The sequence below is a fragment of the Tympanuchus pallidicinctus genome, unplaced genomic scaffold (assembly GCF_026119805.1).
Source record: "Tympanuchus pallidicinctus isolate F22 unplaced genomic scaffold, pur_lepc_1.0 scaffold3, whole genome shotgun sequence".
Classification (NCBI taxonomy): domain Eukaryota; kingdom Metazoa; phylum Chordata; class Aves; order Galliformes; family Phasianidae; genus Tympanuchus; species Tympanuchus pallidicinctus.
Window position 1 is genome coordinate 44,173,252 of NW_026294747.1, and position 27,215 is coordinate 44,200,466.

Genomic DNA, 27,215 nt, shown 5'->3' on the forward strand with positions numbered 1-27,215 from the left:
AAGATAACAAATCCCGCTCTGCAGAGTTGAGAAGGTTGGACAATCTCATAGTATTATTTAACTGTAGCCAGATATTAATGGCAAACAGAACTGTATAATTAGGAGAGATTTGTTCACAAGACTAGGGAGAACAAACACTAGTTGTGAGGCTATGGTCTGGGTATTCCTGAGCAGGGATAACTAACATGAAATTTGCTAATAGAAATACTTGATCAAGATGGTTAAGCTTTAATTACAGGATAAAAGGGTGTATTAGCCAAGCATTTTTCATGATCTCAGGATGACAAATTGATAAATTAAGGGAAGTAATTAGCAAAGACAGTTGAGCTGTGAAAAACTCAAGGATTTGAATGTAAAAGAGGCTACACATTTCCTACATACATAGGAAATAGTGAAATTTAGAAAATAAGTAAAGAAAGGAAGAAAAATACAGAGCTCCTATTCAGTAAGTGAAGGTTTATATTAGAAACAGGAATGGCACCAAATTTTATTCTGATATTTTGCTTCCATTTTCAGCAAGAATAACGATGCCGACTGGGAGCAAAGGCAGCAGCAAAGACAGGTACAGAGACACCAGTGGATACCTCCAGTCAAAACCAGAAGTCAGAATGAGATCATCTCACCTAAGTTTAAAAAGTCAGTAACTATATTTTAAGTATATATATATATTTAACTCAAATACTTTGAGGTCTTAAATTCATCTAGCTTTCTTTAGACTCCTATTCTAGGACAATAGGAATTGCACTTGAAACATGCACGACCAGAGAAGCCTGGCTGAATTCAGCCTGGCACAGATGTCAACTGCCTCTGAAGAGCACAAGCATGCTGAGGTCAGGGGAAGGCATCCCTCTTCTATAATTGGACACTTATCAATAATAATAAAAAAACCACTCTAGATAACAAAATCCAGTTAACCTAAGCATGGCATATGAAATCACAGGATGGCAATATAAGGGTTCCAAATAACTGTATCTATTACAGAATGCTTCCCAACTGTTAAATATTTGGGAAAGAGGAGGAGGGGAAAAATTACAGCTATGGACTATGCAGCTGACCTTGTATTACATAAGCTTTTCAACACATTAGAAGATGTAGGAAAATAATCACATCTCGAGAGGTAAATAAATAAAATTAATCAAACAAACATGGTGAAACATGACACAGATCTACAAAAGATGGGTCAGGGCTCTCTCGCTGTATGACCGCTGATCCTGCAGACATAAAAAATTCAGCAAAGGTCATCTCTCAGACTACAGTGAAGAATGCCATTAGGCAAACCAGAGAAAGATAAGGGCTAATAGAAGAACAGGAAGGTGAAAGGGGAGCTAAATACAAGATGACAACTTCTTGCATGCTGAAAGCAGCAGTAGCAAAGCAAACCAGAGAGGTATGCACCCTTGGCATTCCTTGAGCACCAGTCTTGTGACCATTTTATTTAATACCTTCATTAGTGGCCTTAAGCACAATAAGTAGCTTACTGACAGACCTTAATAATTACCCAGAAGTGTAAGCGACACCACCAGTTAGAAAGAATAATAATACAGAAAGGTGAATAGAAAAATGGGACAAATGGTACAAATACCAAAAAATGAAAAGTTGCACATAGTTGGGCTAATGATTAAAAAAATAAACAATCTGACCTTTTCTCAGGGCAAGATGTGAGCATCACTGCTGACATAGGTCAGTTGCAAAGATAAATCCAATTCCACCAGGACCGGAAATGTGTACATTAGATGAGCTTTGTAAAAGGTAAGTTAAAATACCTTGTATTACTGAGACCCCAAATGGAACAACTGCACTCAGAATAGGTCATTCATGTCCAGACATAAAAAACAAAAATGAAACTAAATGCTTAAGAATTCAACCAAGCAATTAAAATATATGTGTGTGCATGTGTATAATATTTATCTCTTGGAGACTAGGGGATGGAGAAGGAAGAACTCATCTAGAGTATAGAAACTCTCTTCTGCACTTTATTCCCGTGGTCACAGGACTTAAAAACTGCATAGGAGCACTCAAGCTAATAAAAATTCTTAGAACATTACTCACTTTCTGGTAAGAAAATGCTTACCAATCATAAACAGTACTGCACTTAAATGCTGATCTACTTTATCCTCTGTTTGTGTTCTGAGGCATGCAATAGGACAAAGAACTCCACTATCCAGGAACACATATGATCCAGGAGCTCTGTAAAGGTTCTTCTAGGAACAAAAGGAGAAAGAGGTGCAGAAGAGGAGATCAAGTGGAAAAGCCTCAAGTTTCAACCTCACATTTCACTTCCATTATAAATGGAGTGCTAAGTGAGTAGCACATGAGAGACAAGAAAAAAAAAGACCATCAGAAACCATCATTCAAGGGAAGCAGGTGAAGAGGCACTTTGTCATCCAGCCATAAAACAAGTCTGGCACCCTCCATAACTCCAAGTTCTCTCCACATCCATCTTGAAGTCTTCCTCAGCAGATGGAGAAGGCCTCGCTGGATTTCTACAAGCATGCAGCAGGTTTTGGGGATTTTTCCTCCTTACAATGGGTGTTCTGACTTAAAGGTAAATCAACCACGTGAAATTAGGTCACAATTTAATTTTAATTAGTTAATAACAGTTTCAAGTGACATCTACCAAGCCTATCATCTGACTGTCGAAGCTTTAAAATGACACGCCCGCCCTCTACTATTCATTTTCTTTTCCCCTTTCACTGTTTGAAAGGCTCAGATGAACAGGAAAATGACTTCCTATTCAGGGAAGTTAGTGAATGCAGTGGTAATTAAATGGGCTAAAAAAGAACAGCTGAAATTGTACTTCTTATTCTTCACTCAACTGTTTTTACAGGAGTCTCAGATGTTCCTGTCACAGTACAAGGTAAAACATCCTCCAAAAATTCTATCGATTGTTGATATGTCTTCTACAGATGCTAAATCCAAGCCTCAGCATTTTTTAGCAGGCAAATATAGGAAGAGAATAGTTAAAATATAAGAACAGTGCTAGAGCGTGAAAAGCCTGTCTGTGTAGCTTCTAACCTCATGACAGAAAATACCAAATAAAATTATAGAAGGTCTCTTATGATAACTTAGTTATCAAAGCACGACTGCATGCATGCTCTGATCCTAAGCCACTTATCTTGATGGTCAACCAAGTGTCTGTCAAGGCACCCTAACAAATTCCTACCTCCCTCTGGTCAATCAGAGCTGACAGTGTTTCACTTGTTCTCACTTTCTTCCCTTCTCCAGCTTTCGAACAGGCATAGCTCCAAATTCATTCCTGATATCATCCTGGCATCTATTCTCCAGTACTTTCCCCCAGACAGAATCCATTCTGCAGCCAACAGGCAGAACTCAGCCCCTCTCCTATTTCCCCCAGGCATCTCGCTCCCAGATATCCCATCTCTGCTGAAGTGTTTTTTCTGACCTCAGCTGTGTTTTTCATTGTAGTTGAACCTTAAGCTCATATTAATAGTTTCTGCTTTCTACTTCGGGCTTACCTCTGCTTTTGCTCTCTCGAAGTTGCCACCTTTAGTCATTCTCTAAATAGTATCACCTAGTTGCCAGGACCACAATTTAGAAGACATCAATTTTCTCAAGCTCTTTCCCTCTTGCAATCCAGATCTTGCAGATTTCTTTTGTTTCTTATCACTTCTAGATCAGAGGGAAACCCTCCTGTGCTCACCTTCAACACTCTCGAGTTTATTATCTCCCATCTCATTCAGAGAGCTGACTTCCACCACAGCTTCAAATACCCAATCAATGCTTTTACTTTTTTTTCCCATATCTCCACTTCCACTTCTGAGAAGTTCTTCACAGGCATTTACAGAGCTCTATTATTATTAGACTTCATATTCTTTCTTCCAATTCCTGCTTTGCCATGCTGACTACAAAACTCCTGCTATTTCAACTTCCCTATTTTAGGAACAACCAAAATAAAAGGTTCATGATGATAACCAAGACTGTTCTGTATTGCTCCCTTGCCTTCCCTAACCTATCTGTTGTCCCTTGTCTCACACAGTGAATTCTGCAGGGATGCTTTTTTCCCTTGTCACGTTTGTGACGTGCCCATCAGACTGGCTGCCAAAGCACAACAAGGGCTTTGAATTACTGGGTTCCACAAGCCTGCGTTGCACTGCCATTTCTCCAGAGGGCTGCCTGACTCCATCTGCTGGTCCCACCACAGACAAGCATTCAGAGTCCAGGACCATCAGCAATGGCAGCAAAGCCCCCGAGCTCCAGATGTACCAAGTATTGATTCCATGCAGGCAACATAATGAGACAAACTGTTGTTCTTCTGCACATATTAACTCCTGGCTAAATTCAAGCCTTTGATGTGCTTCCATGCTTGCTGCCCTCTTTATATTTGGAATAAGGTTAATTAATCCCACAGAGAAATACACATTGGTGCAACACTGAACCTAAATTAATGTGGCTACACAGCTTCCAGATGGTCAGCAAAGAGACTAAACCACCACAGGCACAATAAGATTAACAGGGGCCAGGTGAGCAGAGTGGCATCTCACCTAAAATTAGAAATCTGATCAGGAAGAAAGTTGCTCATGATAAAAAATTAAACATGCATAAACACATTTCACATATTCATACATGTTTTCTTTCTCTTCTTCCCTATGAACTTTTCCTTATGGTATGCCAAGGAAGAAGTTTCTACACATTGCCACTCCAAGTTACCTTCTGATACTCAAAATTTCAGCTGGGCTTCACGTATTTCCCCCTGGCCTAATCCCACCAGTGCAATCCCTCAGTGCCTGGAGGAAGTGCCTACATTTTGGAGAGGGAAAAGTAGGCTGAAATCCTTATAGCGCATCTAACAGACACAGCTTCATACTCAGAAATGCTCTCACACAATGATCCTTTGGCCAGAACACCAACACGAGCTCCTCCTGTTCCCGTCCCATGCACAAGAGCCAAGCACAATGGCACAAGCTGTCCCCTCCCAGTTGTCTGAGCAGAAAAATCTGAGACCATTTCACAGATGGCACCACTTGTACACCCAGACATCTTTACATTTAACTGAAAAAGAGCCTGCGTGATGACAAGATCCTTTCCACACGTTTCCTGAAGGACTGTTAGGTCTCCACTGTTAGTCTCAGCAAGATATCCTGAAACCTTTTGGACACAAGTAGCATGAAACTCCCAGATCAAATTTAAATTTCCAAATGAATAAATGCCTCCTTATTAAAAATAAAGGGGTGAACAAGCTTTCCATTTTCATTTATGGCAAGATTTACATAGGGACGTGCTTCAGAAAACTTCAGGGAAAATATACTTAATGAGGAATATACTTAATGGAATGTGCTGGGAAAACAAACAAACGAAAATGGTAATTCACACTCTTCGCATCCCCTGCCTTATTGTACTTGTTCAGTTCACCAGCTTGGAAAAGCTGACTTAACAACTTCAGATGCCCAACAAGTGGAGCTCCTGCAGAAGAAGTTTGCCCAGCGCATCGCAGAAGGAGCTGGTAGGCAACTGGGAGAGGCTGCTTCCTGAGCCCCTGCAGCCATTCCTGCAGCAGAGCAGCACACAAAGCTGTCCAGCTCCTGATTGGAGTTACCCGAGGGAAACCCAAAAACCACATCCGGATCATCCAACCATCACTGCCCTCTTCATTGCTTCATGCTTCCCTGCAAGTACCCCATGTTTCTCCCATCCCTCTGGCAGGTGAGGACCACTTTATCCCCAGAACCCTGACCATGGCCCTCCACTGCTGGGCAGGAAGTACAGAGGTGCATGACCCAGCTGGCCCCAGTGGAGGGAATGCTGCCACGGCTCCCATTGTTCCTCTGCATCTGCTGCTGGGAGGAAATAACCTACTTGTCTGGGCTGGAACAGGGAATGTTGGAGAACTATGAATCAGAAATCTGCTTGTGTCAGTTTCCTAAACTTCAGCCATATGTTGTATTAAAGGATTTTTTTTTGTTGTTTTCCACGGTTGTGCAAATAAATAGAAAATTACCATCATTTTTCCTCCTTATTTCCTCCCATTTGCACAATGGCAGAGAGGTGTAGCGGAGAAAGGCTGAGACCCACACAGCAGAGGTAGACTTTCCTCCTGCCTCTGTCACCTAATGCACCGCCGCAGCTGTAAGCAAGCTTTAATGCATACAAGGCCTTCATGGCAATGAAAATCATGCTGCCACAAAACAGGAAGTGCTGCCGGATCCACAGGCATGTGTTGAATTGCTGAACTCCAGGCCAAGTCCTCAGGAAAACACACAAACCAGGAACAATGGAGGTGTTCTTCAAGCTGTGGCTGTAGGCACTGGGAGTGTCCTTCAGCTCTGAGATTGCAGAGTCTACCAAACATAAACACTTAAGCGCAACGGTGGGAACTGATTTGTGAAAGAGATGACTGTTAGGGACTGTTTGGAGTGGGTTTGGCTGGGGCAGAGTCAGTTTTCTCCACAATAGCCTGCATGTTAATGCATTACACCGGTGATCAAAGCAGCTGTGGTACCGGCACTGATAACTTTAGATACTACTGAGGAGATGCTGCTTGCCATTCAAAGAACTGCTATGCGATAAGATGGGGGAAGTTTTTCCAAAATTGCTCAGAGACAGGCTGGGCATCGCTCTACTGGTGGTGCACAATTCTTTCACAACTTCATGTATTTTTTCTAAATCTTTTTTCCTTCACTCAGTAAACTGCCTTTATCTCAGCCCATGAGATTTCTTTCCTCACTTCTGCCCTTTTGATTTTCCTTTTTGAAGCTAGCAGCTAGGGGAAAGGAGGAGATAAGGGGGCTTTAGCTGCTGGCAGGGGTCAGCCCCTCCATGGGTGTACAGACCATCTTCCAAATCTAAGCTCAAGCCATTGTGAAAGCACAGATTTAAAATAATGCTACACAATTTAAATCAGAAGTGAAGAGATCGGGCTGGTAGAGGCAGTTATTCCTATTGCTTAGGTAACCAAAGTGCTTTTTAAAAGTCCCCTTCCCATCTCTATGCAGTCATCCGTAGTCATTCTTCTGAGCTGGAAAGACATAGAAAGTACAAACTACATTTTGCACATTTCTGGCAACATGACATTTTCAGTTGTTTAATTTAGAAAGGAAACTCATTTCAATATTGATTGATCTTGAGTTCTGACAGTCCATTTTTTCTCTATTACACATTTTCCTCCAGTTATTTCAGCTGCTCAAAAGTTTTCACATTCGCCGAGTAATATTTAAAATATGCTGACCGAATACGCTCTTTTAAAACACTGACACAGAAAAACTTCTAATTTATGGCAAAGAAGATGGCCAAAGGGCATTCCCAGTTCCCTAAAAAAATGAGTTGCCTATCTGCAAATCATACCCTAGCTCAACCATGTCATTTCTCACACGCCATTGCTGGTGAAGGAGGGCTGACGTAGGAAATCCATGGCAGCAATCCATTTGCTCACATAGCCCTTGGCACCTGGCACAAAGATCTCCGCAAGGAAGGAGGTGTCAGGTGTGAGTGTGGGATGGCAAGACTTCCACAGGAAAGGGGCAGACCTTTGCAGTCACACAGCTGATGTCAGCATTGCAGACATGGGCTAAAGGTGAACACAAAAAACAAAGAAGCAATTGATTTTAATAAGGTGCGTGATTTGAAACAAATACTAAAGGGTGTATATGGAAGTCAGAAAGTTGATAAACTTTCTCTTCTGATAGCAGTAGTTTAGCTAAAGACAAAAATCATTTCAGGAATTTGTATGAAAGCTGTTCATTGTAGATAAAAGAGATTGTCCTCATAATTATTATAAAGCCTCAAACTTGGAGAAGGAAAAACAGCGCCAAGTACGTTGTCCTCAGGTCACCAACCTGCACATTGGACTCTCTTTAGCTTCTTGCCACTTCTTCAAGAACAGTTCAATGGGAGGAGGTGGGAGATGGAAAGGTTTCAAATGAAAGTGTTATTCAAACTCCACTATATCCTACAAAAAACACAACAATACTGACATAGCAGAGATGCAGAAGACCTGGCTAGGTTCCAAAACACAACAACCATTTGTCTTCTTTGCCAGAGGCAAGAAGCAGCCAGGGATGTAGCTCAGGGGATAAAGTAGCACTACACTACAGCTCAAGGACGACTCTCAGGAGTAACATAATACATAAGAATAAAAGAAGACAAGTTAGATGAATGCCATTTGAGAACCTTTTCAGAGTGCACTGAGATTTCTTTAGAAGCAGCAAAATTAAGGATGCCAAAAAAATCTCCCAACACAGTTTTCTAAAATTTACTTGAGAGTGAAAATAAACTGACATGCAAAAGGCTTCATCTAAATCAGCCTGGAAAACCTACAAAGAAACCCGAGAACAGAACCCAGAACAAGAGAGTTGCCTAAAAGGTATTTTGTGGAAATAAGTATTTTCCTAGAACTGACCATGTACCCTTTCAAATGCTTCTAAGAATCTGCAGAGTGATTTTACACGCTGCAGTGAGAACTTTGAAAAGTGTCTCAAGCATTTCATAACATAGCAGGAAAAAAGGCAAAAATCCAGCTAGAGGTTTTCATTATTTTGTCACAATACCTGCTTCAAAACTAATTTCCTCCTAATACCTGTAAGCCTATACTGCAGCAAAATCTGCATGTTAGAGAAAGGTACTGCAGTATGAGAGGAATAAAAACACAGAATTCTTGTCAACACTAAACCTGCAAAGCACAAACACTCCATGAAGCCACAAACTGTTGATTTCTTTTTTTTAATACCACTGTTCACTCATCAGGTGACTGTTCCAATAAGAATAAGTGAGAGCAGAAGTGCATGTGTCTCAAAAACAGACCCCTGTGCAAACATGCAAGGAGGAGCAAGGTGTAGGAGCTCAACTAGAAAAGGCTTCTCAGAGTGCAAATGAGAGGGAAGGGAGGAAAAAAAACTTCCTCTGTATCACAACAGTCTTAATGTAAAGTAAATTACAGTCCCTAAAGTACCACCCTAATGACATGGAATGGAAACAATGTCTTCTGCACTTTTCAGTGCTGCTGGAAAAAAGAGCACAACACTGGAAGGCACACAACGACCAGCAACAAAAAACAGGTTCAATTCCCACAAAAGAAGAGCTAAACATAGCTGAAAGACCCATGGCAACATACAGCTCCAAGTTCCAGGTCACAGCTAAGTTTAGTTGCTACCAGAGTCTCCTGGGTGATTGGTTTAAAACTGTTAGCTTACAAGAATACAAACAAGTTACCGTAAGATAAAGTCAGTGGATTTACAACTCATTAACAATGCTGAGGCCAGCTAGCTGTGGAGTAACCCAACTTCCACCCACAGTAAGACTGTCGTACTGAAAGAAGCACTGACACCTGAAAGGTGCCATGCACTAGAAAGAGATAATGCCTGAGATGAAAAGTATACAAGAAGGATTAGTTAGGACTTACGTGATGAAAAGGAGAAAGGAAACATATGGGCTGATTAGCAGGAAGACTTCTTGGCAGCAAAGCATTTAGATTCTGGAGTAAACCCCCATAGGAACTGCAGAAAGACGGACCTTAGGAACTTTAAAACAACAACCAAAAAAAAGTACACTGAACAATAGAAGAAAAAAAAGCAGGGGAGAATCCTGCACTTTGGGGAAATGTAGTGGTGGTTTTTCCACATCTACCGAGCCCCTGCCTCAGTTCAACCAACCAGCGAAGCTCGATGCAGGCCTTCTCACTATCGGGTCGTCTCCTGCTCTGAAAATGATCTAATCCATTCTGTAGAGACTACCATGCCCACTAACAAGGTAGGAGCCCAGTCAGTGTCTTGGGATACTGATACACATTGCTTAATACAATGTATTGCTTAATAAACTGTGTCACTCAAGCTGCAACTGCTCTGAGGTGTAACAAGCACTTCCAAAACTCAGCACGTACAAAGGTAGAACATCTGAATACAGCAATGCACACAGACCCACTGCAGTTTGAGAACACACCAGCAGCTGCCCTGCAGCAACGCGCAGCTGAGCAACTGCTGCGTTAGCTGTGACCTACAGCTATTTACAAAGGGACATACCAAATGAAACCTATCTTGGTGGAGTGCTGCGTGTTGCAATGCACACTGTGGTTTCAGGCACTTCCTTGTATCAACTACCAACAACCAGGATTTTTTTCAGAAGTTCAGTTCATTTCATGAAAGGAACAGAGCTGCTCCCTTCAGTCCAGAAATGTAAAGAAATAATTCCTAATTCCTGACAAGTTCCTAGTCTAGACATGTGCACTTCGACACCGACCAGGCTCCCAGTGCAGCCAGGAACGCCCTGTGCAAATACAGCCCATGTTCTTTGCTGCCTGATAAGAGCACGCTGGGCACACTGGCTCAGCAGGTAGCAGGGTAAAGAACGTGCACTTCCATGGCACATCCTGTGTTGCATTTCTACACCACTGGCACTCACATCTCATAAAGATGCTGCAAGAGACAAAGGTAGGTCGTGAAAGGGATGCTCTGTCATATTTATTACCACAATGAGTAAATGACAATCAGATCTTAAGGATCATCAGCCTCATTGAAACCTCTAATCTTTACTGCCCTGTCCTCCTCTACACATCCCATAACCCAGAATAACCTCAGAAAAGCACTAGCCCTGTCAATCTCCAAAGTGCACTGGTGATGAGCACTGCACTGTGGGTAGGATCAACCTTTGGCCTGCCTGCCAACGGTGGCAATTTCAAGTGCTTTATTGCCTGCATAAGCAAAGCTGAAGAATAGCTGAAATATGCTGAGTATAACTACATTTATCAAGTAACGTACAGCAGGAATTTCTTCTATGATTAAACCCAACAAAATAAATGTATCCATGTAAGATATCTCACTGTCTTTTCTATACCAAGAAAAACAACAACAACAACAACAACAAAAAAAACAAACACAAAGAAAACAGATGAACATTAATCCCCACATCACTGTAGTTTACCCTACCCTCCACAACAGATCACTTTTCTCCTCCTCTTCTTTTGCAGCCCCTTCTAGCCACCTCCAATGAATCCAAGGTGTCCCATGGTCACTGACACACCAGCCCCATGGTGCTCACAACCCTATTTTCACCAAAGCAATAGGACAGAATGCTGAAGCAACCAGGGAAAACAAGCCCTCACCATGCAAAGGGACATGCCAAGCTACAGAACACAAAACAATACAGCTACGTATTAGATCTGTTGGGTGAAGTGCTTCCCCACACCACCAAGGACCTTAAAATCCATTTGATCAGTTCCAGTCTCCTAAATCCCTGATGAAGCTCAGAACAATACTGCCTGTTGGCCAAAGTAAGGCCCACTGAAATTATGCAAGTTATTCAAAGCTTCCCATGTGGGAATGGGAACAAGTATAACTAACTGCTCAGAGCACCCACCACAAACAAACTTAAACATTTGGTTTTACTTTGCTTCCCTTAGCCAGTTTGCTGCTTTTAGTGAGAACAGCAGGACCCACAGATAAACCAGGCACACAGATACCTCAAGGGAATGTCTCCATCTCTCTACCGAGGGTCTGGCTTTCCCAGCACATGCTTCCTCCAGAGCTCTTCACTACAATAGGATGCAAGTCACTGCAAGGGGCACCTCTATTCCCAGTCTTGCATTTGCAGAATGATAAACTAAAGCTTATAAAAGGCAATTTGCCCTAATGTCCTCCTGTTTGATTTGAACCATGATAATGGTGTTATGATAGGGATCAAAAGGCAGGAACTGCAGAAAAGAACAGTACATTCTGCCTTCTCCTTCTGGTAAAGTTTCCGAATCCTTACTCTCCATGAGACAAACAGAAGGGAGAAATACGGAGCCTGTCAAGGAACAAAATAATGAAGATTCACCCAGCAGACATTAAGAATATATACAGGAGAACTCAGTTGTTTTCTTTTCTGCCTAAAATAAATGTCTCAAATAAGTGCTTCAAGTAACTTTCAAGTATTAAAAATAGTTTATGAAAAACTGGTGCCTTTAAACTGTCTCCTTCTAGGGAGAAGTTCCCAGCAAGCATGATGGGAAAAATGAAGACCCAACAGCAATTCATGTCCAGCTCATCCTATAAACTGCATTTTTACTTCAATCTCCAATTGACCTAAGAGAGCTACACATAAGTTAACAACCCACTACACAAAGGTGATGACAGCACAGTAGCAATTTACTGGACTTATTCTGAACTCCTTGATTTGGCTGGATTTTCCTTTTGGAATGAGCAACAAGGGAATTTTTTTTTTATTTTTATTTTTTTTATTTTTAACCAGGGAACGTAAAAGTTTCTTTACTTTATCCCGTGCCTGAAGGAGGGGTGACCTCTGTTTTCCTCGTAATAAAACTTCTCTTTCCCAGTCTTTCTTTATGTTACACGTACCAAGCTTGTGACATTAGGCTGCTATTTCAGAATCAGAAAGTTCTCAGAGTTTTGGAGAAAATGCATGGTATTCTCAAAGCCATGGCTGGGACTGCTCTGTCTACAGCACATGGTCATGCATGGAAGACACACTTACGTTAGCCTTGATCTTCCTAAGGAAATGAGCAGAAGCAAAAAGGACAGAGTGACACTGACTTAGGTCCAAATCAACACCGTAACTACGTATCTCATGCTCTTCTTCAGATTAACCAGTTCGAATGGGGCCCTGGGCAGCCTGGTTTAGCATTTAACATGGAGGTTGGTGGCCCTGCAAGTGGCAGGGGGGCTGGAGATTCATGATCCTTGAGGTCCCTTCCAACCCTGGCCATTCTGTGATTCTGTGAATGGAAAAGATGCCACTATTAACATCCCTAAGAGATAACACTGCTTTTCCAGCTACTCCACACAGACACTGCCCCAGGTCCCACACAAAGCTGCCTCTTCCAGCAGAGAAAAATGCTGACAATCTCATCTGCACAGGTCTTGCTTGGCACAGACATCTCAGCTTTGCTCACACCACTGACCCAGTCACTGCTGGCAAAACCAAACTAAGCAACAACCCACATGGATGAGTGAAAATGTTAAACCTGACTTCACAATGAGAACTGCCTTCAGATCCTTCCTACTGATTTTCTTAAGCTCCAGTATAGACTCACCAACCATTCTGCTGCAACACTGTTTGCAAAGATGCACCCTACCTCTAAACAGTTAGAAAGAAAAAGCTCACCCCCTTCCTCCCTTCTAAAATGCAGAAGAAAAAAAACACATTAACAGTGCTCTTTCTACAGCACAAAGCAGCAATGCACTGCCTTGCCTGCACGGTACTTTCTTTAGATGAGAAGAGTATCTGCAAGTCATCTCACTACTTGGTTTCTAGATTTGCATCTGCTGAATTTGAGTTGTTTCCACAGAATCAAAGTCTCTCTCCAAATATTTGAAGTATCTGGGGTAAATTTCTTATAAAAGCTAAAAAAAAAAAAAAAAAAAAAAAGGAGTTCATATAGAATTTTGTATGACTTCCCTTCTTTCCCCTCCACATAGCTAGCCCATATATGAAAAACACACATTCCTATTTGAATATGGTATCCAGCTAAGTGCAAAAAAAAAAGTGTAGAGTCACTGAAGCATTAACAGAACTTTTTGTTCTGCAAAGCTACTAGGAAATAAATACAACTTCTGCATATAAAAAGCTGCAATTTTAGCTTTCTTATGCCACACTACCAACAAGAAGTAGATTTACAAACACAAACATTTTTTCTTAAATAGAGATATGAGAAACAAATACCAAAATCAAATGGTTTTGTAGAGCATAACTGTACGATAATCTCATTGAAACTGCAAGTCCACTGATGGCACACAAGCTACTGCATGTGGAATTTAGGATATTTTGGTGTCAAATTTAAGAAGTCCCCCAAATTAGAAAAGTCTCCCCAAAGTAGCAATAAAAGTATTGCAAATTTATCCAAATGCTTGTACGGGAAAGACATCATGGAATAGCTTCAACACAGGGATCTGAGAGGTGATGCTTTCCTGTGCCCCAGAAACAGGAGTCTCCCATCCCTGCTCACATCATTAAAGACTAGAGCAATCCCAATAGAAGCAATGCATGTCATGACAGTCAGAAAACTTGCTGGCATTTGGAATTCATTCAGAAAGATTTTCAGCTAACATTTAGGGGGGATGACACAAATGACAGAACTCACATACAAGACTGTTCAGAATGGGCATCTGCATTCTGCATTCATATTTACACCCAAAGGAAACATCTAGAGTGTTTGGCATTTTCCACGTATCTCAATAGCAGCTGTAAGCACCTTTGAAATACAAGCTCGTTACTTTGCAATTTAACCCCCAGACTTTCAGATTAGGTAATGGTCCAGTACAACCATCTGACATGTCCCATGGCACAAACCACAGAACCTCCCCTCACCAAGACCTCCAGCATAACCAGTGACCTGTCAAAACACTTAACTTTGTAGAAATAATAAAAATATGAAAAATGATTCCAAGTTCATTTCAGCTAACTGGGAAGATAACCTGAGGTTAAGGAATAACTTTAAATGATTGTTTTCTCCTGATTAGAATATATCATTTCCATTGCAATGCTGACAAATGTTATATTCCAGCCATTCTCTCTAAGCCATATCCAGAATCTTCAGGAACATCATGAAAATCTGGGGCTAGCGACACACTCCATCCTGGTTAGGTCTGATATTCAGTAGCGGCCCAGCATTCAACATTCCATAAGGAGGCTGATGGCTGCAATGCTACCACAAACATTAGCACGCTCAGGTCTTCCACCTTCTGTTACCGCCAAGCACTCCAGCTTCCAGCTCAGGTAACAAATGAGGTGCTGAGCACTCCTTCCTCAGTACAAGAAACAAGGTGCTGCAGAAACACAGCAGCATGAGCTAAAACCCAGCCAGCATGGAGCAGGAGAGGACGATCCCTACAGACAGTTCCTCATGCTGGAGGCGTCTTTCAAATTCAACAACTATGCCTGCATGAATTTACAGCTTTTGAGTAGGTTTGTGGTCACACGCAGGCGGTGGCATGCCTGGTGCATTGCAACATAGTTGTAACCTGGCTCTCCAAGGGATGCTGTGGCTTTCCAATGTGGCATGGAGCTCAGGAGCCTTGTTAAGTCCAGCTGAGAAACAAAGCCTGTCCCTTGCCACACCAGCACAGTTTTGCAACCTCAAAACCAAGAGCTGGCTTGCCTCCAGCCAGCTTCAAGAACAAGCACAGGGCAGGCCCCAAAGACATGTCCTTCTGTACAGCCTGTTCTGAACACCCCAGCAGAGACATTTGTGAAGGGGAACAAAGATGAATGCAAGCCAGCGCAAACAGTGGCTTGAAGTTTGAAATTTACTCTTCTGAATCTGTCCTTCAGGCTCACCCTGCTTCTGTGAGGTGCAGAAACATTCAGTCAAAAGAAGTCAAGTCCCACTTTCAAAACTGAAATGAGCAGGCAAAACTCAAAAACAGATTACATGTAAGCAACGACTAGCAAGTTATAAGTATCCTTGACATAAACACATGCTTCCAATATGGAGATTGAGAAACTAGAACATTTTTGTACACGTGCTATTGCTACATTTTGAGCATCTTATTCCAGAACTATAACACATTAAAAAAGTGTCATCCAGTGTTTTCACTGTTAGCCTTAACAAAGCATATACACAAAGATTATTTTAATGGTCTTTTGTTTTAGAATTAGCTTGTACAGCCTCTATCCTTTTACACACTTTTCTTAATCAAATGCATAGCTTTTGAAATAGGTGGAAGGATAAACACATTAGATTATAGGTATTCAAGTATACAGTGGTCCACTGATCAACACAGATGTCAGACAGGAGAGGTAAGTTTGCTGCAGAGCTCCAAAAGCTAGACTGAAATCACAGGAACGTGATTCTATATGTAAACAAGTGCAACAGGATCACTTAAGTGAAAGCTCCAACCACAACCACTTAATTCATGGCTTCTCATTTCCATCAAATGCAGGTTCTTCAAACCACTGGCTGCCTCAAAGACCTGCAGAAAGGTCAGCACAACTTTAGATAGGCCCTTTCTGCAATGCACAGAACAAGACAACCAAGACAGGTTTTGTTTGACCTCTGCTGCCAGGTTAAACAAACTGCGATAACCCAGCCCAAAACAGCCGGCATGTGTAAAGGCATAGCTTGCCCCAGCTCCTTACGGCTGGTTTATCTTAGATAAACCCATGACCTTGACAGCCCAGTGAAGTACAATTTTCAACACCTGCAGTGTTAGGAACAAAGCAAGCGAGCGGCATTACAACCTTCGAAACAGCAAAGTATGCTACACACACAGACCTCAACGCTGTGAGCTTAAAATACGTTACAGAAACAGTTTTGGTTTTGCAGACTGACAGGATTCAATAGATTGCTCTCCTGCTGAACTTTTCCAACTCACAGAGTTACCGTAAGCAGAATAAATTAGGGATCGATGAAAGATGGTGTCCTGTTAAGTTCACCTCCCTTTTCCAGATAAGAACATCACGACTCATGCTCAGTACTGTATCTTCAAACCCCCCGTGCTACAAGAGCAAATTTGGTAAGACTGTTTTTCAAAGAAAACAGGAAGGTACCCGGTTCTCTCTTCCTTGAAAAGGCTGGATTTGAGATCACAGGGCTCAGAACTGGAGGTCACTGCGGGAATGTGATGATCAACAAACTCAATTCCACCAAAACTCACCTTCTCTACTGAAACTTCTCTTCATACCCAAACTCTTAAAACTCAAGGAATCCTAGACATAAATGCAAATACTGCAGTATGGTTTCTTCATCAACAGGTCAAGAAATGGTAGAATTTCTTCAGCCTACATTCAGATCAGAAGGAATAGGTGTGTCTGTACATATAGATACACACACAGGTATACAAAACATGTATTTTAAGACTCAGCATTTCTCTCACATGCTACAGGCCACTCAAACCAAGGTCCATAAACACAATTTCAGCTATATTCCTGTCAAGTTACTGTTGCCTGACAAACACAGATGTGGGGCATTTACTTTGTGTTGTGTCCACATCTCAGATCCTGGGGACAATTTCTGAAAAAGAGAAATGTTTTCTGCTTGCATTCAGTTTTCACCTCCCAGTGCAAGCTAGGTCATTCATGTCAAGCAACTTATTTGTATCAATATACAATAATGTGACCTGAAACGTGCAGAAATCCAAGACTTGGGAACTTCCATTCCTTAGCTATCAGTTGGTGAAGGACTAGTTAGTATTTAACAGATTAGTTTGAGCTGATTTAATATCAAAGAGTTGCTTCTTTTGTAAATACTCAGGAGATGCTCCATTACAACATCTGCAGAACTGACATGAACATCTGTAGAAGCACAGACCCATCACTGCATCAGGATGACAGCAATGTAAACAAAGACCAAGAAGTAAAGAATTTTAGACAGTCCCCCAAAGAAACAGTGGAGCTCTTCACTACACAAACTGCTTTGTTTTGCTGTAAATTTCTATTTACTTGCTGTTTCTGGGCGTTCCCTCATTGTTTTAAGGTTCACCATACTAACATGAGAATGTCAGAGGCAACTTCACCATGCCATAGGCTGTTGCTAAGTGATCCTCTACAAACACACAAAATTCTTCAGACAGAAGTGTAAACATCCCTAATAGACTCAGTGAATGAAGTTGCACCACATCAACCTTCAGAAAATTCAGAAGAAAATCAAATTCACAATTGCCACTAATAATACTTTGTAAACCTATCCACTGAAACTGAAATAAATTCTCTAATAGCTCTTTTAAATATTAATGTGATGGTAATACCGCATTAAAACTTGGCTACAGACAGGTATGTCAGGGCACTAATGAAGGATAGCTTTAAGACAGCATCTCTGTGGACAGACTGATTTCATACATATACATTTACACTGCAATTCCTTACACAAAGCAAAACAGTCAGCACAGCGTTACTTGAAACATATATATGCTGTAAACAGAGTTAAGACTCCATGAGAATATTTGACTGCAGTTGTAAAAAGCAAGCCTCAAAAACTGGGAATATTCAGCACTGCTACAGACTTAGTCCAAAAGATCCAGAATAGATCCAAATGCACTAATCTAATTGTACAAGCAGATTAAATTAGTTTAGAAGAGACCCAGCTCTCAGTAATATCTAGGATAAGCAATTGCAGCATCTAGCAAAAGCAAGCAGAAGAGAACCTGGGCACTGAGCACATCCACTGGGACAGACTGAGGCTGATCTCCTAGCCCTGCAGGAGTCAAGAGCAACATGGGGCAGAGCCACCAGGTCCTGCAGTTGGTGCAGGAGCATCTCTGCTAGGAGCTGCCGGACGCCAACCTGCCCTTTTGGCTACAAGCGGATGGATTTGCCACCAGCAAGGAGCCAGTGCTCTCTCTAGCTCCTTTTTGGTCACTTAGTGAACTAAGTCAGCCATTAAGAGCTTGAATGGCATGAATTCACCGCAGCAGGCTTCAGAACGTCTAATCTGCTTCGCCTCTTTTTCAAACTGCTTTGCACTCACAGTTCAAAGAAAAATTTCTGCTTTCCCCTTTACAGCTGCTGTTCTTTTTTCAACCACTTAAGGACATTTCCATAAAAGAAGGGGTATTACAAGATAAACTCAACTAGGTCACAAGAACGAACATTTTCTAAGCTCGCCTAAATTAAAACAATCTCTTTGCAATCAATATAAATTCTCTATGGACTGCAGTTAGCTTGTCCTCCAATCTTTGCAATCAGTAAGGCAGTGAGCAATCCCAACACAGGAACTCCATGCTGCTAAGGCTACAGGGCAGCAGGGTTGTGCAGTGAAGATTCCTGTGCAAGAAAACATTTTCAGATGCACTTAGACCTTTGAGTAAAGGAAGCTTTTGGCTCCAATCAACAATTTACTATGAAAACAAATCTTAAAAGCTCTTCTCTGTTTGCAAATTCAGCCAGAAACTCCTCTGCAACAGTTGCTTCCCTTACATCTCAGTCTCTTAGCTCAGCCCTAATGGCATGTTTTCCATTCCCATCTTTAGATTACTCTGTCAAAACACTGTAAATAACTTGTTTGCATTTGGTCAGGGAAGTTTTATTTAAAATAAAAACTCTTCACTAACTAAACTGAAGTAAATGCCCACATTAGAATAAATACTCAAACAAGGATGTGAGATCCATGTAACCTAATGCATATAGCAACCTTAACTTAGATACAAAACCCCTTCGATTCAGGGAAGCATACCTCTTGGGAAACTAAATGAGAATACTGTAAACTACTGAAGCAACCTCAGGTTGGAAAGCTGTGATCAGTGGAATTGAGTGAGGTGGCTTGGATCCTAAAATAACAGCCAAAGAACAGGACAAGTCCTGAATCTATTCTATAGACTGATCACAGGTTTGGGTTTATTTTGCTTAACTGAACCAGAGAGCACCAGGAAACTAAACCTCCTAGGAACAAAACTATACAGCTTTATGGAAGAGTTAGCAGGAGTAGCGCAGATCCCACACCTTGTCAGTAGCACAACATCTTCAGATGATTATCATTCCTGACGTGAATAGGAGAAAATAGATACAAATTCCCACAAACCTGACAGAAGGAGGCTTCTGTCTCCAGCCTCCTTCCATAGTCTATGAAAGGAAAGTTAACTCCAGACCTGAATCCCTTCTTCAGAAAGAGCTGTTCAATAAGAGGGACCCTATTTCCAACACTTACTAAGGGGACCACTTAAGACTGATCATCTCTCCTTAGGTATCCAATGAATATTTCAATCCAGTTATTAATAATTGCTGGCCCACCCTCGCTTCTGCAATACCAACAGAGAATGACATTCATCTCATCTAGGAAACTGAAGCAGCCGTCTCCTTTTCGACAAGTCATGTAAGAGAAGAGATGAAAAAACCAATACAAAAACCCTTTCAAATTTTCCATAGATGTGACCTCATGTTAAGAAGAAACATTTTGAATTACACACTCCTACCTCATTTTAGAGAAACTATGTTTACAGTCTTCTGCATTTCTACTGGTTCTCTTCCTTCCTCATCAGACTCAGAAACTCCCACCCTAAGCTATTAACCATGCTGCTTTTGGTCAGTAGCAAATATTCTCAAAAACTATAGAGACAGTAATTAAAAATAATTTATCAAGTATACAAGAGCTTTCCATTAATACACTAGCACACAGCAAAAGTTAAGAAACTTTAGGCCTTCTGTCTTTAAATACCATGTTTCATTGGTTCATCATTCAATCTTGTGACAGTAATGAACTTAACTCATTTAACTGTGAAGCACTATAAGACAGAATAAGCATGCAATAAAATGGATCTCCAAATGCAAGCATCTCAGATGACAGCTAAGATCAAAGAAGTAATTTTTGCAGAAGTTGAAAAAAAGAAGAGTCAATAGTAAGAGACTTCCCCACACTCCAATTTTGATGATATTCTTCCTGTGAAGCTTTTGATTGAAGCAAGTCTTAGCTATGGGGGGAGATGAGAGACGCTACTCCCAAGGGAACATCCCTGTACTTGTTGAACAAAGCCCCAAGAGTGAAGACAAGGTTAGAATCACGAGAGTAAGCTTGCAGCTCTGCTTGAGCAGGAGAACCAAATGATTTCACTCCCTAAACTGACACAGGATTGTTATTCAGCCGAGAGAGGACATCTCAGTGTTAGGGTCAGAGGTACAGTCACCTTTGGAACTGAATCAAATCATTCCCCTTTCCCTCCTACTCTGAGAAAAAAAAACTTCAGATGAAAAATGTCAAAAGAACCATGTGCATATTTGTACTTCAACATATACTTAGCAATTTCAGCTAGCCACACAAGACAGGTTGGTTGTAAAAGTAAAATTTGCCCTGGTTTGATACCCTAACACTTGTATCCAGTGAGATGAATAATCTTATATATGATAATAATCTTTAATGCAGACTAACATTTAAGTTTGTTCTTTGGTGACCCATGGGTATCACTGCAGTAATCATTATTAATAAAAGCAGTGTCCAACTGCTGCTTTGTGCAAAGACCTGACTATATGCTACAAAATATTTCTAGTCAAAAGCAAGCACATAAAAGTTCTATTCCCAAGCATAAGAATCAATATTTCCTTTAAGCTCTTACTTTCATTTGTACTGTTTCCTGAGGATGGTTTTAAGAAGCTTTGCAGTTTGTGTAAGTATCTGGGAAGATGATGTTGATGGCTGAAAGAGTACTATATACAGCAACGTTTAGAAATTACCAGCACCCATTATTACTCCTCTTCTCCTTTACACACTCATCTTACTTTAAATCTACTCAATTCAGATATCTTGAAGCAACTTAAATGGCATTCCAGTAAATGGAAAAATATCTTCACTAGAAAGCAGAAACAGACTTTTCAAGAGCGTCCAAAGTGCCTGCAGTAAGTGGGGCACCTCCCCATTGCAATCTCAGTCCTACTATAATCAGATAAACCTTTGGCAAAGTTCCCAGAGTGCATAGACTTCCATCCAAGGCATCCCAGCTCCCAGCCTTCAGCAGTGGTAGGCATCACCATCTCATCATGACGTAGTCAGGAGATGGGAGAACACAAATGACAGAGAAGGCTTCACAGGCCAAAGCAGAACAATCTCAAACTTGAAGGCTACTCACCACAGATTTCTAAATCTTAGTAAAGTTTTCACTCACCCAAGAAATTCTGGCAAGTGACTTCAGATTCCACACCTCATCCAAAGCTGGTGGGATTTAAAGTCAAAAGAAAGCAATACAACCAGTCGGTAAGAGACTGAACATCTCTGAGCCACAAACACTTCCTCTCAGATCTCACATTCACTCCCCAAGAATAGTGATCTAACTGCATTTTGACTGACTTCATTCTTAAAAATTAGACAAAGTGCATATTTATTTAATCTGTTCAATCCACATGATGAAAATGTTCTGCTGTTTTCTCTCCCTTCCCTGCCCCACCAGATGTGTATTTATTCTTCTTCCCCACTGGACCAGAAAGGGCCATACTGTACCTCCCTGACCAGTCTGCTGATGCAATAGGTAGCAATGTGCCAAAGCCATCTCTCCCTGTTCTGGAACCTGTGCTCCATTCCTTCTGGGCAGGGCTGCTCCTTAAGTACCAAGATGGTCTCATGTAGAAGGATCTCCCCTTCTGAGAAGGATCTGAGAAGGATCAGAGGCCTGGCAGTTTTTTTTTCCACAGACTTGCTATTCCTGAGGGACTTTTATCACTGCAACTTATTATTTTTTGAAGACCCCACTCTGAGGCTTCCCAAATACTAAGCACTATCACTGCATGCTTCTGTGTTATAATCTTCTCAAGATTTTAACCAGTTGCTTTCACCTCCCAGCACACAAAGCATCTAGACAATCCAGACTAAGAAGGGTTGGAGGGCTTTTGTAGCATCATTTCCAAAAATGCAATACAGACAAAACTGACTGCCATACTGAGGAGAACATGCACTGTAACGAGGGGTTGGCATGCATGTAAAAATAAAACTTTCTTCTCCCTGTACTACAGAGCCAGCTCTCCAACATCTCAATAAACCTGCTTGCTTTGGAAGCTTTCCAGTCACATCTTTCTGTACATGCTTTTGAATATATACTTTATAAGCTCTCTTCTCATTAGACTGCTGCCGTTCCAAGCCTATTCCATTAATACTTCATGTGAAAATAAACCTCTCTGCATTTCAAGAAAACAACTGTTCCCTGGCAACAATTAGTGGAAACTCTTGCCATTGGTATTTCACTTTGATTGAAGATTTAGGAAGGGGGTAAGGGACCCTCAATTCTCCTTTGCTCTCATAAGTAAAACTCACAGCCCAAAGGACAGTTTGCTTCTCGAAAGTAAAAGATTTCAAATATCTTAATTCCCAGAGGGCTGAAGGGAAAGAAAGGAAAAACAAAACAGCAGCCTAGACCATTGTAACTACTACAATCAGCTGTTCCACACTGAAAAACATGTTGTCCTCCATATCCCATTGCTATTAAAAAATGTGCAGCTTGAAATACAATGACTAATCCCAGTTTTATAGCCAACCAACTAGAACATCTCTCCAAGATAAAAGAGAGCATTAGTGCTCATCAGAACCAAAAATACACACGGAAAATAGGAAATCTTAACTATTTAAAATTTGAAAGAAAAAAAAAGTAAGCTAGAGCTCTAGGAAAGCCTGGGTGTGGAAGTGCTCGAAAGGGCTTTGAAGTCCCGAGGAATACGAAGGCTCCAAACTTTGTCACACAAAGACGGAACTGGCAATCTGTCAGAAGCCAAAGGGCTGCAGCTAATTATTCTGGATTTGCATAGCTTGTGAAACAAAAATAAATGCATGTCCCCATCAGAGGTACTTGTGATGATTTCCACTTCACTGCACATGTTTTCAATCTCACATTCTTCAAACTAAGCCAAACAGACTTTTTCCTGAAAAACAAGGTATATGGAGATGTTCTTTCTTTTCCTCACCAATGCACAGTTATAAGAAATAGAATACTGTAGTGGCTGAAGAAAAGCTGACAGTATGCAACTCTAAATTTGGCCCTACATTAATCTTGAGGGGTGAAACTGAACAAAAGCAAGCTTTTAAAAAAAAAAAAAAAAAAAAAAAAAAAGGGTCAGAAACAGCTTTATGTTTCAGAAACTTCTCAAAACCCATATTTGCTAGATTCCATTAATAGAGAAGATTTTTTTTATTACTGCTAATGTCTAATTAGCCAATCACTGCATAACTACAGAAGCAGTATTCCCCTTGAAACTGATGAAAGAAATTAAGAAAGGCTTTTGTTGAAGCACTTAGTGCCCTGGCAGCCCAGGCTAGCGCCAAAGCTGCTGCCTGCCCAATGGCCTACAGGCCATGGTACTACTGGGGCTCTGAGTCCATGTCACCATTCAGGGCATCGCCACCCCACCACTGGCTACCTCTTCAGGTGGCTCCAGCTGCAAGAGGCTGGGAGAGCTGGCAAGAAAATAAATCAGGATGATAGGCAACAGCCCAGGGTCTGAGAACCCACAGCTCCCCAGACGTCTGAGCTCTACCCTGTTCCATGCAGCGCTGTCAGCACAGCTGCCAAAACACCACTTGGGCTGGAAGAGAAACAGCATTCCTGCAGAGCTTGCATACGGCCTTCAGTTCTTTTTTTTTTGTTTGTTTTTTGTTTTCTTCAGTTCCCACCTTAAAAACGAAACAACAGCATTTCCTTACCTCTCTGTGTACAAGCAGGATAACCACCCTAACACGGTGGTGGTGATGCCTACTTAAAAACCAAGAAAACAGCCTGCCACAAGGCAAGAGATTGAACACAGCCCTCGATCCAGGGAACTTTCTGCTTGGTTCCCCTTCTAATATGATAATGGTTTGTAGCTGCCCCGCTGACTAGGATTTAAGTCTCAAGAGGCAAATATAGGTCTAAAACACTTCCAAACCTTATGTTGTTATTCAGACTTCTGTCACCGGAAAAAAAGACATGAGCTGGTCTGATCAGAATAAATCCGAGGCTCCCAAATGTTTGGGTGCAGGCTCAGACTTTGGAAAGGCTCAGTCTTTGGAAACTTCCTAACTTTGAAAGCTTTTTGATTCATTTTCTGCACTATCTTTTAAGCTAGACAGCTTGATGGGTGTTACTCAGTTGTACTAAATAACACAATGCATTTCAGCTCCTATGCATTGAGTTTATAGTGAATTCTCATTGTTAGAATTTAATTAGGACTTCTGTAAAGAATAACAAAGAAAATTATTTATCACCCAGTGAGTTGAGAGGTTCTTTGTTTTCAATATGGAACTTAAACAATTTCTTAAACTTTAACAGAGGGTCATGTCTGCTTAGCTTTCCATTGCCAGTCCTACTCTTCTACTACTTCTCATTGGACAATGTGCGTGTCTCCCAGCCCAATAAAAACAGGAAGCTGGAACTACCCTTTCTGCTATAACAAAGCCTGAGAAGAGATAAAACAGAGAACTTGAACACAAGTCACAGAATCTTGTCTGCTATCTAACAGTGTACAGAATCTTGACTGCTATCTAACACTGTATAGAAAATCTGTACAGTGAAAGTAGCCCTAAGTAAACAAAATAAGAAGATGCCAGAATAGTCGAGGCACAAAGAAAACAGAAGTCACGTATGTGCTTACTTGAAGAATTTTCTAAGACTTTTGTTCTGTAGTAGGAAATTAATTCCTGGTCTTGTACAACATTTTTGGAAAAGAATGAACTATTATCTGTCTGCAGAAATCAACACAAACCAGTCCATTATGGTACCTGGAAACCAGTAATTGAACCTCATCTTCTGACTTGCTACTTTTAACTGGGAAGCATGTATGCATTCAGGAAAAAAAGAAAAAAAAAAAAAGAAAAAAAAAAAAAGGAATTTATGTAAAGAGGAAAACAGATAATCAGTATTCTACGTTTTGAGTGATTTGTCTTCTACCATGCATAGAGCTGGCTTCTCTTGAGACAGCTCACACCAGAGCAGGTTCTTTAAAGGAGAAGGAGAAACAAATCAAAGAAACCTTGCTGCTCAACATAGGTAAACAACATCCCCCCTGTCAGACAAACTTTGTCCAGCAGACCGGTATCAAGATATTCTCTACCTAAAAGCAGGGCTAGTGGAAATTCAGTGCAAGGTGACAAAAGCCACGCTTCCTAGGAATACTGAGTAGGCAAAGAACAGATATCCAAGATATCTCTTGCTACTACAAGTACATGCTTTAGCATGTACAAAGCATCATGCAGGCCAGCAGTGAAAACACGTGGCCATCCACCCTGCCCTAGCAGAGCATCAGGCATTGATATTCCAGGTATGCCTTTGGGGCACAGATTCCCAGTATAGGTTAGTGTGGCATCTCAACAATGCTGTAAAATTTAAAACCATCTAAGAAACTCTACAAAGTCCTGCTTAGTTCTGTCCTAATGTTTCCCAAATGCTCTCTGAATAAATACATTCTTTCCAATTATTTTGTGAATATCTAATGACTAGCCATTAAGTTACTAAACATCAGCAAAAAAACCTAACTAAATAAATGCACTTGTGCATCTTGCATACACTGATACAGCAAAGACTTAACTCAAATAATACACTGAAGGACAGCAACTTTAGCCCAAGAGGTAAAACAGCATCTGTTCTTTTTATCTAATCATAGGATCATTTAATTCATTTCATACAGGCACAGCTGAAGTGCACACAGCAGGAACTAGGCATGTATAACAAATGCAGACATTGGATTGTAAACCAAAGAATGCCACAAACACAGGCTAGCTTTCTCCTTGTGCTGCTTGTTGAGGACGTACTTTGCATACGTTGGTTGCACTTATCAATCCAGAGGTGCTCTATCAGAACTTATAACAAGAGCTGCTTCTTAGTTCTGAGCAATAGAAGGTACAAAGCAAGGAAGATGCTGCTGCAGTGGTGAAAGGGTACTAGAATTAAGCCTAAATTCAGACATGAAATATGTGCTTTCTTTGCTCATAATACCATGCAGTTCTCAGATAACCAGACCTACTAGAAAGGCTTTGTCCAAGGTTAGCTAGTAATTTTTTAAAAGCCTTTTCTGACAAGATTCTTTAGAATCATATGGATTATTTATTTTTTTCTTTTTAAATGTCCCTACTTCATGTTTGTGTGAAGTCACAAGGACACAAGAACAGCATCAACTATCAGTGACTAACGCCCATTTCTCCTCTATTGAGGCAGGTTCATTGCTGCTACTGGGACATAAGAAATAATAGGACAAGAGGAAATAGTCTCAAGCTGCACCATGGAAAGTTCAGGTTGGATATTATGGAAAATTTCTTCTCAATAAAGAGTGGCATTGGAACAGGTTGCCCAGGGAGGAGGTGGAGTCACCATCCCTGGAGGTACTCAAGAAATGCAGAGACGTGGCACTGAGAGACATGGATTAGTGGGCATGGTGGTGGCAGGTTGACAGTTGAACTAGATGATATTTTCCAACTTCAATGATTCTATGATTCTATGTGTGAGGAACACATCGAGCATACGCTAGACTAGAAAATGAGCATCAGGTAAGCACTAGGAAGAGTGAATCCTGTGACACTCAGCTATTCTAAGTACACACAAGGGGCCAAAAGAAAAGAACGTGCTTCCCCATTCGATCTTTTAGGAGCACAGTCTTCTGACTTAGCAGGCATAACAAAACAGCTGTCATACTAACATAATTCCTTTCCCAAGTTGGCATCATCCTTTAAGTACCATCTTGTGTAAAATATGACCACTTGGACGTAGCTAACATTTATACTTAACAGCAGAGGGGCTAAAACTTCAAAGCACTTCAGTATCACTTCTCTGCTCCCTAGGTTACAAAAACACCGCTACTTCTGTTTGAAAGGCCAGCTCCTGTTTCTGCTAGATCTGACCGTCCTTAAATAAAGTAAGCACAGATCAATATCACTTAATCAGCTATCAGATCTTTATAATTAA

General features: G+C 41.1%; 1 protein-coding gene across 2 annotated transcripts in view; it reads right to left on the minus strand.

Annotated features, from left to right (window-relative positions):
- ITPK1 (inositol-tetrakisphosphate 1-kinase) overlaps positions 1 to 27,215 on the minus strand; it is a 133,620-nt gene that overhangs the window by 74,459 nt on the left and 31,946 nt on the right. The window lies entirely within an intron of this gene.